Genomic DNA, 13,634 nt, shown 5'->3' with positions numbered 1-13,634 from the left:
GCTCGCTCTCCCGCGATATACCAGCAGCGGCTGCAGGCGAGGCACGAGCTTTAGAGGGCAGCAGGAATCACTCGCAACACCGACCCGCAACACCGAACTGCAGCAGCAGCACACCAGGTAGAGATCGCCATTTGGGGGTGGGGCAGTGGTCACCTACAGCTATCCAGAGGCGTGGTTCTCCGGCATGCCGTCCAGTTCCTGGTTTGGAGTCTTGACAGCCAATTAGCATAAAGCTTGTGCTCCGGAGGATCCGCGGCCCTAGATATATATGTGTTTTTACATTTGATTTCTCAGCAACTACTGAACGGATTTACACCATTTAACAAAAAGGGTTCTTTCTGAACCAAGAACTACCTCTTTGCTAAATTTGATGTAATTCTGTTCAGCAGTTCGGGCTGTAGCCGTGTCTAAAATATCCTATGGAAAATTGGATTGGGAAAACACGTTTTGGGACCGCCCTTTTTTCTCTGCCCCCGCTTGACGAATCACCCCAAAACTTTCAAGATAGGAGCGGACCGGAGCGCCCCACGAGTTTTGAAAATTTTGCGAATATTTGTCAATCGGCGCCAAAGTTATTGGGAATAGAATGTTGCAAATTTCCAATGGAAAATAGGTCCTAACTATAACTATCTACTGGCGACCGCCAGTAAATGTCTTTTTGTGGGATTTAATATTTTAATATTTTATGTATTTGACTATTATTTAACTAGATATTTTACATCTTATTTATTTTTTAGGTTATTTTTTTACATTTACTGACATATATATTATGCTCCTAATAGAAGTAAATGTAAAAAAAATTAGATGTAAAAAATATTTTTGGATAATAGCGGCACATTATACATGTAAATATAAACATACAGACACAGATATGTGTGTTTATATAAGTATATATTTATATATATTATAAAATATTATTTAAATGTAAATAATTTACATTTTATGGATGTTATACATTAAAATATTTAAGATTTACTATTTTAAACTGTATATATAGTGGAAAAAACTGTTTTCTATTTTTAACCATATTAGGGTGAAATAATATTTTGGGGGAAATATTTTGTACTTGTCATTATAATTATAGGGAGACGATATGTTTGTTGTCAATATTTGTGACATGGTATTTTTGTTTTGTGACAATATTGTTGTTGATATGGTTTCAGTGATCCTCAGAGGCACTGCTCGGCTTCCGGCTGAAAAACTGCTGTTTGTGTAGTGGAGATCCGTTAAATCTGGCTGGAGTATTCCAGTTTTCATGAAGAAGCCCAATGAGGGTACTCTATATCATTACACGTCTAAAATAACTCAAAACTCACTGAGAATTACAAAAAGTGCCTCCGAAAAAACTCATTATGCCTAGAACTCCTTTACACTGGGTTCTAGTAGAACATAGAAGCACTTTTAAGATGGCAGCCCTCGCACAAAGCCTTCCTGCCACGACACTTAAATCTGCCACAAAGTCAACTCCCCATTCTTCAGTAACCGATTAACATACTGAAATGAGAAGATACCTGTGACCAGGGCCGGACTGGCCGTAGCGGGCACCGTGCAATCCCCTGGTGCGCCGCACAGGTGGGGGCCGGGTTTGGGCCCCTGGGGGCCGTTTTTGTTACAGGGCCGAAAACGGCCCGGGCAAAGAGCTCGGCGGCACCCCCAACCCCCCCTCCCCCCCCCTCCCCACGCGAGGGAGGGGAGGGGGCGGCCAAGCACTTTGCCAGGGCCGGTTTTGGTACCCAGTTCGGCCCTGCCTGTGACATGTGGACGCACAAAGTGGCAGATTTATGAGCCCCTTGCGCCACTTTTGCGTCACTTTTAACATGGGAAAAGTGACGCAAAAGTGGCGCAAGGGGCTCATAAATCTGCCCCAAAGTTTACAGGGAGAGCCCAGGTTTGCGAGAGACTCTATGGAGAGTTGAGGGACGTCAACAATATATACGAAAAACTTACATTTCAAAATAATAAAGCAGTCGGAGACGGTAGACACTGGCCAGCCATTTAATTACTTGCAGGGAAAAATATATGAAATGGATTATCGTGATATTTTAGCTGTCTCCTAAGAGGTGAGAATTCATTTATCCACAGTGTCCTGAGAGTTGTTTTAACCTTATCTCCTATTTGCTCTATCTCTACTCCTTCTTTCTCCTGCCACCATCGAGAAGCTTACTATTGACTACTGGCGACATATAAATCACAAAAATAAAAATAAATACATATGGAGTAAGACGTGTGAAAATCAGAGAATATACATCCTATGCGATTTACCGCGCATCGATGACCTCTGACTCTGTCCTGATGTGAAACACTATGTGGTAGTTAGTATTATTTTGAGGAGAATGAAATTAGCAAGCAGCAAATATTTCCAGAGAAGCAAAACCTTTCGCAGCAGTGTTCCAAACTTCAAAAGGTGCACTCTCTCTTCAATCACGAGGGGTTTCAGAGGTAAGGAACACCCCTTTCAGAGTATTTCAAAATGATGAAAAGAAGTTGTGGCGGCGGGAGGGCCGCCGAATCAGGTGCCAGTCTTCACATGGGGAACATCAAATGATAAACATGTCTTCAATGAAGGTCAAGTTTCTAACTTTGTCTTACAGTCTTTCTTCATCTCCTCTTTTCTGCTTGTGAAGTTATTTGAGACGTATTTTCTTGCGAAGCTCCTTTCTGAGGGACCATTTCAAGAATAGATTCATCCTTTGGAGAGTCAAATAGGGGATTTTCTTGTGCACTGAAGTTTATTATTTGGGACATATATCAAGCAGCATGGGGCAGTATATGCTAACTTTAATCACCCACTCGTCCCTTCACCTCATCATGATTCGGATTTAGATAAGTGCAGTCTTAGTGGAGACAGGCTTTGAAACTGTTTTATTTGTGTCCTAACTTCCCAAGTTAGATGGCTGTACTGCACTCTCTGGAGCCCATTACACAGATTTTTAGGAGATAAATTCATACTGATTCCAGGGGGGTGGAATTCTCATTCTCGCAGATTACAGGTGTAAGACTAAGGTTCCCCTGAGAAATGAGGAATTACTGGGGAAGTCCTAATTCCAGATTCCAATGCACTTGTCATTCTTTATTCCCCCTTCCCCACCCGCTGTTTCACCCAGACATTTTAGCTCCTCTCAGCCATCAGATTCCCCCTCTGTGTTCAAGTGTATCTAGGGGGTAGTAAATCCAGTTACCAGACTATTACAATGGAAATTGTAATGGGTCCATCTGAGTCATGATGGCAAAGTGGCTTATTTTGTATTTCCATTCATATTGTAAAGGGTACATTACTGGCAATTATTGGAATATAATTGCTTCCCTGGCATTTTTAGGATTCTTTATGGTGATAAGCACCCCTGGGGGGACATTTGCTGACTTTGTTTCACGTGAACATTTTGTATGCCTCTCTTTCATTGTGGTGTCAACTAGGCCTGGCCAGAATTTCAATTACGCTTGAGTAATGTGAGTATTTTCTGTAATCCTTATTGCATAATTAAGATTAATTCGTGGGGAAAATATACAATTGCAAGAGCACCATTAGTGAGCACAAGGGGCTGTCCATGCTTGCTATTTGTGTTTGCTGCATTTAGCGCTACGTCTTACCCCAACGAGCATCCTCGCGTCTGCATTTAGTGCTACAAAAAGTGTGCTAAATAGCGGGAGTAAGTTAACGGATAACCTACTGCATTCGCACATTTAGCGAGTGCGAGTGGCTGTTCGCACTCAGGGGCATAGTCTCAAGGACTTATCGCTGAGTTAGCCACTTTATCTCAGCCAAAGTGATGATAAATGTATCGCCCTATTCACAAGCTGGTGTTAACAGCCGATATCACCAGTTTCCCTGCGATAGCAGCAAGAAAAACATGGCCACAGATGACACCGGCAACTAACGCTAATGATATGCAGAGTAGGCGTTCCCATGCAAAAAGCTGCGACAACACCACTTCGCAACATTCTCAACGACCAGTCAGATTGGCGATAAGATCCCAAAACTTGCGATAAGGTGCGTTAACAGCAGGGATTTAACACCTGCTCTCACCTGGTGTTAAGTCGGACGACAACATGCACCATAAAAGGGAGCCCAGCCCAGAGCCACACCCGAAGAACAACAGATGCCATGGAGCTACTGATCATGCAGCTCGGGCCACTACACCCACTGCCACCACTCCCAGAATCCACCCCCCCGGGCCCTACCCCGAGCACCCCTCCCCGAACAAAGATATTTCACATCAACTTTACGAACTCATGAACAAAACAATTCACCTGATGTCGCACAATTACAAAAATTAACATTCATGTTTGGTCAGAAAAAGGAGAATCCTTCATTCATCATTGAAATTCCTAACAAAACATTTCATTCAAATTTAACTCAAAACAATTATTTGGAAGAGTCATGGCGGGTCTTCATTGGACAATCTGTGAGTCACAGCCTGCAAGACAAAATTCAAGATAAGAATGTGTGTCATGCGCTCATCAAAGGACAGAGAGAGGGAGAGAGAGAGAGCGAGAGGGAGAGAGAGAGAAAGAGAGAGAGAGAGGGAGAGAGAGGGAGAGAGGAAGAGAGAGAGAAAGAGAGAGAAAGAGTGAGAGAGAAAGAGAGAGAGATTGTACAAGGAGCGCAAGGCCGCACAGGCTCTTGGCTCATACATGCCAACTGTTGTGTGTGCATAACAATTGGTGCACCGTTAGCCTAAGGTCTGCCCTCAATTGCAGCGCGAAAGCCACATCACAGTTACAGAATGCAAGCAGTAGTCAGACTAACATTAGGGGTGAAAGCTCCTTTGTCTCAATACATAAGGCGGAAGGACATCTGCACATCCAGCCTTGTTCTTGAATGCGGCTGGCACCCCCTGAGAGAGAGACCATAGCAGATGATGACGACTCCCACACCACGCACAGCGCTAATGAAAGACCAACGTATCCACACCCCACAAACAAAAGTCCCTGCTTGAGATACTCCTGCACGGGATGCCCTTGACACTTATGTACACAACAACCAATACGTCCAAACGTTGCACACACATACGACTCATTGCTCCGAGATGTGTCATATCATCCACATAACTGCCGCAGGTCAGAAGAGTTCCGGTTCTGCGGGAGCCACCAACACAATGGCGAAACATCCCGGGCACATGCACACCCCCTGTCATGTGGAACTCTACTGTGCATGCATGCTGTATTTGTTGGGGGCACTGCCACTGGCAGTGTTGCACATCAGTTACCGTCTGAGGTTCCGTCTTTCGTACATCACCTGCATCCAGCCTGGTTCCAGTATCGATCATGCACATCCGAGTGGCCCATGGATGTCTGCCTATCCAACACAACGGTAGCTGAACTGAATTATGACTTGTGTGTGCCCCCCCTGTTGGCCCACGCCTAGGAGTGTAACAGTGATACCCGTGCATGGGAGGCCTTGATATTTGGCGTACGTGCTGGCAGTTGGGCATGGGACATTGCACAATTTCTCGTGTGCAGTGACCACATCGAGGCGCTCCCCTATTGGGCTGTATTGCGGATTGGTGAAACGGCGTGGACGGAGCACATCTGTCCGGACCAGTTAATGGATTGGCTCTCCCTCGTGTTCCTTGAACTCGACAAAGACGTACTCTTGGAACTGATTGTCCAGGAAGCTGCGCTCGCATTCATGGATGAGTAACTACGTTCCTGCAGCCACAAGTGATTGTAACCCAGAGCACAGGTTCCAACACCTTGTTGCATCTCGGAGGAATGGTCACATATCCCACCACAACAGTGGACATGTCTGCATTCGCCTGGACTCAGAATGCATGTGCGTGCACCTACGCCTGTTGACAAACACCTGTGCAAGGTGAGGCAGTCCCATGAGCGGAGCTGCACAACGTCGTTTGGCAATGTTCCTAAATCTGACATACTGCTGGAGGGAGAGTACACACATGGCAATGGAGTACTACATGTGACCTTGTTGGACCCTTTCACCTGCTCACTGTCAGCAGAGCAGACAGTCAGTGCAGTCCGGTGGTACAGCACTATGCAGATCCCATGGGCTGTGAGTCGTGTCCCCTGACACGGGACAATGAGCATACGCCAAACATCACATGACTTGTCCAGCAAGGCAAGGTGGGCTGAGACCGTTGTCATCCGTAATGATTGGTGATCATATTTGCCTCCTCATTTCTTGCACCTCTACATGTTTCTATGCTGCCTGTTAGTGTCTGAAGCATTGGTCTGCACGTTGTGGCCCTTGTCTTGCCCGTACTGACACACACATGCCAATAAAGTCTACGCAACTTCACTAGTGTTCAACTGTGATGAGTGTTGATTAGAATGACAAATTGTGTGCCTCAACGAGCATTGTCCGTACACAGGGAGGAACTGACTGATGCATTTCACTTGGGGGTGTGTCCCTATTGACAGCCCCTCCTCTGTGAGCCAGATATTGTGGTTGGGATAGTTGCTGGTAGACCTGTGCTCTTACGTGTCTTCAGCAATGTGAGTATGGTGTCCAACTTCTTGCCATGTGGATCAATGTGATTCATCAAAACAGGCTGTGTCCACACAGTTGAGTGTGAGTAGGTATAAAAAGAGATGTTCTGTTGTCACATGTGGTGGGGACACTACTTTGGGCCTGCTACCGAATTTGACATTTTTACACACAGCTCTATTTAATACATGGACGTGGGGCTATGTTGGGGGATTGTGAAATTGTTGTTCATGAGCAATGAGGCCACAGCTAGTTCACACCTTCACAGTCATCTAATTGGCCATGTGGGTCATGGTCAAACATGCACATTGATGTCATTTCCCAGGGTGTAGCTTTTTGTGCAATCAATGTCCCTACATTCGTCCACACTTCTATACTTAATTGAACATAGACATGACACTTCTGTGTGATTTGGAATATTGTATTCACATTCTGTGGTGTGTCGGAGCTGGAGCTGTACATGGCCATGCAAACCACACATTACATGGTTGCCCAGTGGAGGGCCAACCAGAGTCCTTTGGGGAATGATAAGTTAATCAGAAGAGGAAGAGTTCAGACCGAAGCCTGATTGCTGTGTCATTGGTAACCAGAGCAGGTATGGCAGTCCATGTCGGGGTCGAGGAGAATGTTGCAGAGTGTTTTGGGGGATAGTGGAAGGTGTTGTTCCAGGGCATGATGCAGAGGGCTGAAATAAGCAGAAACAGGCCATATGGCGGGGATGAATGCTACAACCTCCTTTTCCACACAGAGTCATTACCATCCACATCTTAGTCCTCTGATATGTCTTCTGTGTCATGTGTGTCAGGGGTGTGTGGTGGTGTTATGTCTGCATCACTGTGTGCCACTGGCACATCAGGGGGCAGAGGTGGTATGGCTGCCTCACTGTGTGCCGCTGACATATCAGGGGGTGGAGGTGTGTGTGTCAAAGTTCCTGCAGCAGTCATTTGGGACAGGCTCTGTGGCAGCAATGGCAAGATGAGGTTCTTTAGGGCATGGAAGAACCCAGCTACATCTCGCTGGTGTACATCCATGGCAGCCATCCTTCCAGCCTGTATCCGCTCCATGTTCTCCATTGTCCTCCGCATGTGTCCCAACTCCCCGCTGACATCGCTAGAGCCTGTCTGACTAGACAGTTCTTGTATCCTAATAATGCCTGCAGCGAGGTCAGCCAAGGAGTGTTGTAGAGCATGGTACGGACTGTGGGTGTCTGTTAGGGACTGTAAGTTGTCCCTGATGGGACTCATATACCCACGTATGGCATCAAGTTTGACTGCCATGAGGTCGAAACCCACCCGCACCTGTTCAGCCAGCACCATCTGGCAGTCTAACACATGGCGTTGGAATGCCATGTGTTTTTCTGCAAGGTGCTGGGAGCCAGCCGTGGTGGTGGGTGCTTCCTGCTGTATGGGCTGTGCAGGGGGTGGGGTCCCCTCAATGCAGCTGGGCTGCCCTGCTCCTGGAGGTGGGGTGCGGAGGCTGTCCACGAGCCGTTGGAGGGTGTCGGAGCAGATGGTCAGGGGGTCCTCATCATCATCACTGAAGAGATGTCTGGTCTGCTCTGCAGGAGGTGTTGATTGTCCCTCTGAAATGTAAAGGGGAGGTGCAAGTTAACAGTGTGTTCCATGTATGTTGACGCATTGTACATGTTTACATACAGACTGCATGACAATGTACATTGTGACTGTTTTGGTGGAGCTGGCTATTTGATGGCAGACAGTGGACATTTCGACTACATGACGGATGTGAGGTTGTACTCATACATTATCATCTCATAGTTTCCTGCTATGCCAGATGTGATTATCCAGTTTCTACGCACAAGCAGCACCAGTTGTGTCCTCTGTTCTGTAGTGAAAGTGTTGTACTTTGTACCACATCGTCGTCAATGTTGATGTGCTGTGATCAGTATGTGTGTGTGCTGCATTGTGGGAGAGTCGCCCCTGCAGCTCTGATTTAGTGGCAACTTATCCCTTTGAGGCGGTGTGCCTTTGAGTTGTGTGCTTTTATGGTGCTGAGATGTTGGCGACTTGGGTCATTTGTGCTCTTGGACGGTTTTTGTACTCTTGTGCATTGTTTGTCTGCAGCTGTGTTGTTGATGTCAGGGGTTGTATGTGCACGTGGATGTGTCTGTGTGTGACCTGCTCCAATGAGGATGTGATGGACACTGGGCCACCTCAGTGTCGTGATGTGCACCATGTCATGTATTTTGACTGCAGTCATGCTATTGGTCATGCAGTGTCACTTGCATTGTCAGTGCGGCTCACAGAGCCGCTGCTTTACTGGATTCAGCACATGTGCATGGGTAGGTTGTGAGATTGGTGATAGGGAGGGGGGCCCTTTATGAACATAGTGGACGGGGGCCTACTTGGTGTTTCTATGTGTGCTGCAGTGTGCCAAGGGTATCAGGGAAATGTTCCACAATCATTGTGGGTGTGCAGTGTGCTACACATAATTGTGCATGTGTGACATTGTGCCCATCTTCCCCCGTCCCATCAGTCGTTACTCACCCTGTTGCTGTTGGGTCAGGTCACATCGAGCTGTGTCTGGACCCCTAACTCCTACCACCGTCTCCACACTGATGACTGTGGCCACCATTTCCTCCAGCTAATCCAGCTCCTCCTGTGGCGCAGGACTCCCACCTCCAGTCACTGTTGCTGCCTTCCGGTTGGCCGCGGGTTGCTGCTTGGTTTGGCTATTCACATCATGCCTGCGCCACTTGACTTCCTCCCTTGACCTCCTCCACTCTCCGACTGCATTCACATTGTTCACGATCGACTGCCATATTTCCGTTTGTGTTGCCAATGACACAGTGGAGGTGACAAACAGTTGTTGGTAGTGTTCCATCCCCTCCGCGACGATGATCCAGTTTTCCTGCGGACTGAACCCCGTCTTCCTCTTCCTCTTATCCTTGGGTTCCTGGCTGGTCCTCCGTGGGGCTTTCTGGGGTTTGAGTTGTCCTCTGCACTCGGTCCGGGTGCATCCATGGTGTTACGCAGTTTCTTTTGGTTTGGGTGTGTTTTTTTAATTGCTTTTATAGTGCATTTTCCCGCATGACGTGTGGGAATTGCAGGCCTGTCGCTGGTTATCACGGATTTTTGTATTGCGATTTGGGGCATCGCAACTTTTTTCGCGTTCGTGTTTCGCATTTTTTCGGCCTCGCGTTGATTTTAACGCGGTCATTTGGCGCGTTATCGGGAGACTATCGCATGGTGCAGCCGGGTTGAGAATACAATGTTAACACGGTGTTATTTTCCCGCGATAGACTGTGATATGCAAAGTTGTGTTAAGCTAATTTTGCTATAATTATCACACGTTCTTTAGAACTTCCCCTTCAGTATTTATGTTCTCTTGCATTCAGTGCTATTTCTTAGTGCGAAATGCATCGTGATGTCCGTTTTGGACACAAGGGGTAGAACACTGAGCTAATTACAGAATTACTCTTCTTGCGTAATTCTTCAGAATCACTGCACAGAAAAATGTGAGTTACGCCCGGCCCTAGTGCTAACCTTGCACCTTTGGTCCTAGTACCTTGGCTTTGGTACTGTTACTTGGTATACTATGAACCTGATTTTTCCTGCAGTATCAGAATAGTCGTTCCCGTTACTATTTAACAACCACTTGCGTAACATTATTAGAAGGTGCTCATAAGGCAAGAAGTGCACATACTTAAAACTTTTCATAAAATGTTATGCAGGCATGAATTCAAGGAACTCAATACATCTTTTCTCAGCTTTTCTATCACAATTGTTCATCTTCACAAAATCCATTGAAAGGAAAGACTTTACAATAGTTCATAAGTACGAGAACAGTATAAAACTAAGAATTCTACGAAATGTAGTCATTTCTTGGAAAAGAAACACATAATGCATGACTTTTGATTTCAAGTCTTTGAAGTTATTAATGCTCCCTAAGGCGGAAGAAATTCGAATCCAAATTATCTTAGAGAGTTATAGAGTATAGAGAAACTTAATCCAGTACCACTGGTGGGGCTTACACGAGTTTAATAATTAAAACTATTTTTTATTACTCAACTTGGGACCTTGGTCTGTTCATGGATATCATGAACATATTAAAAACAACAGACCCAAATCAAGATTTCTTCTGAGCCGATGAGTTCAGGCTGGTACAGGATATTCAAAAGGGCTATAAGAAAATAGTCCATTACTCCTTCCTTGTTACCTGTGGTAGTGCATTACTACTTCTAGATGGGACAGAGGTACATGGAAATCTGAAGGATGCAAAGATGTTTGTGCGCATTGTACTCCCACTAAAGTGCTGAAAACGCACAATGATTGATTATAGCGTGAAACTGTGTTTTTTTCCTTGCTTTCATCAGAACACGACAGCCCTATGCTTGATGAAAATATAATCGAATTTTGAAATACATTTATGTGATTAACAACATTTGTGAAATGTCCTATTTGAATGCATTATTGTGCAGAGATATAATGTAGGTCAAAAATGTGAATTGTAATATTCCAATAACTATATATTGAAATAATTGGGGGCATATCAACAACAAACGGCGATAATTATCGCTGAGCGCACTTAGCGCTTGGATAATTATCGCCGGATAGCGCCGATTTTTATTGCTGAGATAGCGTGCTATTAGCAATGCTTATCTCATCAGCGATAAAAATCCTAGCGCTAACTGGCTAACGTGAGATTATCGCTGGAAACCCAGCGATAGATAATCTCACGTTAGCTAGTTGATAGGGCCTCAAAACTTAGCCATGATATCCACCTTCCATAGGATATCATGGCTAAGTGAGTCATGAAGCAGGCGTAAGGAAAGTAGCGATAACAGGGGTTATCGCTACTTTTCCTGACGCTATGCTTCATAGCGTTAGGCTTGCTGATAGGAGAAATGTCGCTTAGCGACATTTCTCCTGTCATGCCAGGTCAGGAACGCCCACTTTGCATCTCATTAGAGATGCAAAGCAGGGCGTTAGCAATCCTGACTCTAACGCAAGGTTTCACGCGTTAGCGTGACCTTGTTGATTAGGCGATAAAATTATCGCCGCTTTTCGGCCGAAAACGGCCGCAAAATGGGTGATAATTTTATATCGCCTGCTTGTTGATATGCCCCTTAGTTTTTTGTTCGTGTGCTAGAACTTTGCAGAAAACAACACTGAAGCTATTTTTATCGTCTCAGGTATCTTCAGTGAAAATTTTGTCAGCAGGCCTGAATGAGGTCACATTTCTGAATGAATTGTTATCTGCATAAGGGATTAATAAGAGTTACAGACGATTGCTTACTTCAGACCAACATTCTCTTCAAATGGTGCCTTGAAAAGGTTTGTTTACACTTAATGGTAGATATATTGGGGATTTAGCAGCTCATATTACACATGCAAATTTCCGACATCATTTTAGATTACAAATTAATAGATTGTGGCATGCTATTATGGTGATTGATTATACCTCTGGTGTATGTTCAGAAGAGATCATGGGGCAGATTTACAATAACTGGTGCTTCCCTGCATATTAGCAGGGATGCGCCAGTTATTTTGTGTGACCCCTTGCGCCACCATGGACCCCTTGCGCCACCAAGGATGCGCAGCATATACGCACCATGGCGCAAGGATAGACAGATGCGTGACGCATCTGTCGCCGTGAGGGTCACGCAGTGCTGGAGTTGTGTCGCAAGCGCGACGCAACTCCAGCACTGCTCAGGGGTGCCCTATACCTAATATGCTGCATCACTCCTTATGCCTGCTTCAAGCAGGCATAAGGATTTGCGGCAGCTGGGACGTAAAAGTAACTCAGTGAAATCTTGTAGATTTCACTGCGTCACTTTTATGGGGCTTCCTTGCGACGGAACGCCCACCCTGCATACATTATACCTGACGCAGGTGCCTCACTAGATGCGTCACGTTGTAAATATGTTGCATAGTGGCGCATTGTTTACGCAGCCGCTGCGTCACAAAAGTGACGCAACGGTGGTGTAAAACTGTCGCAAGGGGCTTGTAAATCTGCCCCCATGTGCCACAAATAATCATATCTGCGACTCTATTTTAAGTCAGTTCTCTGATGTTGAAGAATTCGGAGACATTAGTAACAAGAGGAAAATCAAATGAAACGATGATAAAAAATACTCAACAAAGCGGCATATTCACAATAACTGGCGAATCCCTGCATATCAGCAGGGATGCGCCAGTTATTGTGCGCCACAGTTCCGCCAACATGGAAGCGCCGCATTTACAATGCGGTGCACCATGGGGCAAAAACGGCACAGATGCATGACGCCTCTGTGTCGTAAAAGTGGCGCATTGCTGGAGTTGCGTCGCAAGCGTGACACAGCTCCAGCAATACTCTGGGGGGCCCTATCTTGTTAATGCTGCGTCAATCCTTACGCCTGCTTCAGGCAGGCGCAGGGTTTTGACGCAGCATGGACCTAAAAGTGACTGAGTGAAATCTTGTAGATTTCACTCAGTCACTTTAAGGAGGCGTTCCTGCGCCGGAACGCACCCCCCCCTGCACAGGAACGCCTACATGTGGCGCAGGGCTTTACAACGTGACGCATCTCCCAGATGTGTCACGTTGTAAGTACCCCGCACCATGCCGCAGGATTAGCACCACCGCTGCGTCACAAAAGTGACGCAACGGCGACATAAATGAGGCGCAAGGGGCTTGTAAATCTGCCCAAAAGTTCTTACCTGTATTGCATGTATTTAGGTCATAGCATAAGTAGTTTATTATTACTACTGAAGTTAACATTTGAAAAATGGCAATAGATCGCAGTCTGGTCGGTTGAACAAGGTTTGAAGGATATTCAAGACAGATACGTGAATTGCTTTGCGTGTCTTAATGGTAGATGCAACTAACAATTCCTCGCGAGCTAGGCATGCTAAACGTAAGGCTATTTATATGACCTACCAGCATCAGGCATAAATGGAGAGTATGAATATGAACACATGAGGCACTCTATTAGAATAAAAGATTTAAAATTGTTATGGAGACTAGTGTGGAAAAAACTCATGGAATAGGAAGGGAAAACCAATTGAAATATATCAGAGGAGATATGGTTGAAAAGTGAATCGAATTTGCAGTGCAGACAACTTTGGAACCGAGTATTCGCATTGCACTCTGGCTCATTGAGTGGGACTATAGGTTAATAATGTGGATATATTGATATTAGCTTGATCTATTAAACCATCAAATATCTAAGACCTCAGTGGTATATCCACAG

The sequence above is a fragment of the Triturus cristatus genome, chromosome 11 (genome assembly GCF_964204655.1).
Source record: "Triturus cristatus chromosome 11, aTriCri1.1, whole genome shotgun sequence".
In the NCBI taxonomy this organism is placed as follows: Eukaryota; Metazoa; Chordata; class Amphibia; order Caudata; family Salamandridae; genus Triturus; species Triturus cristatus.
Note: the sequence above shows the minus strand (reverse complement) of the source record.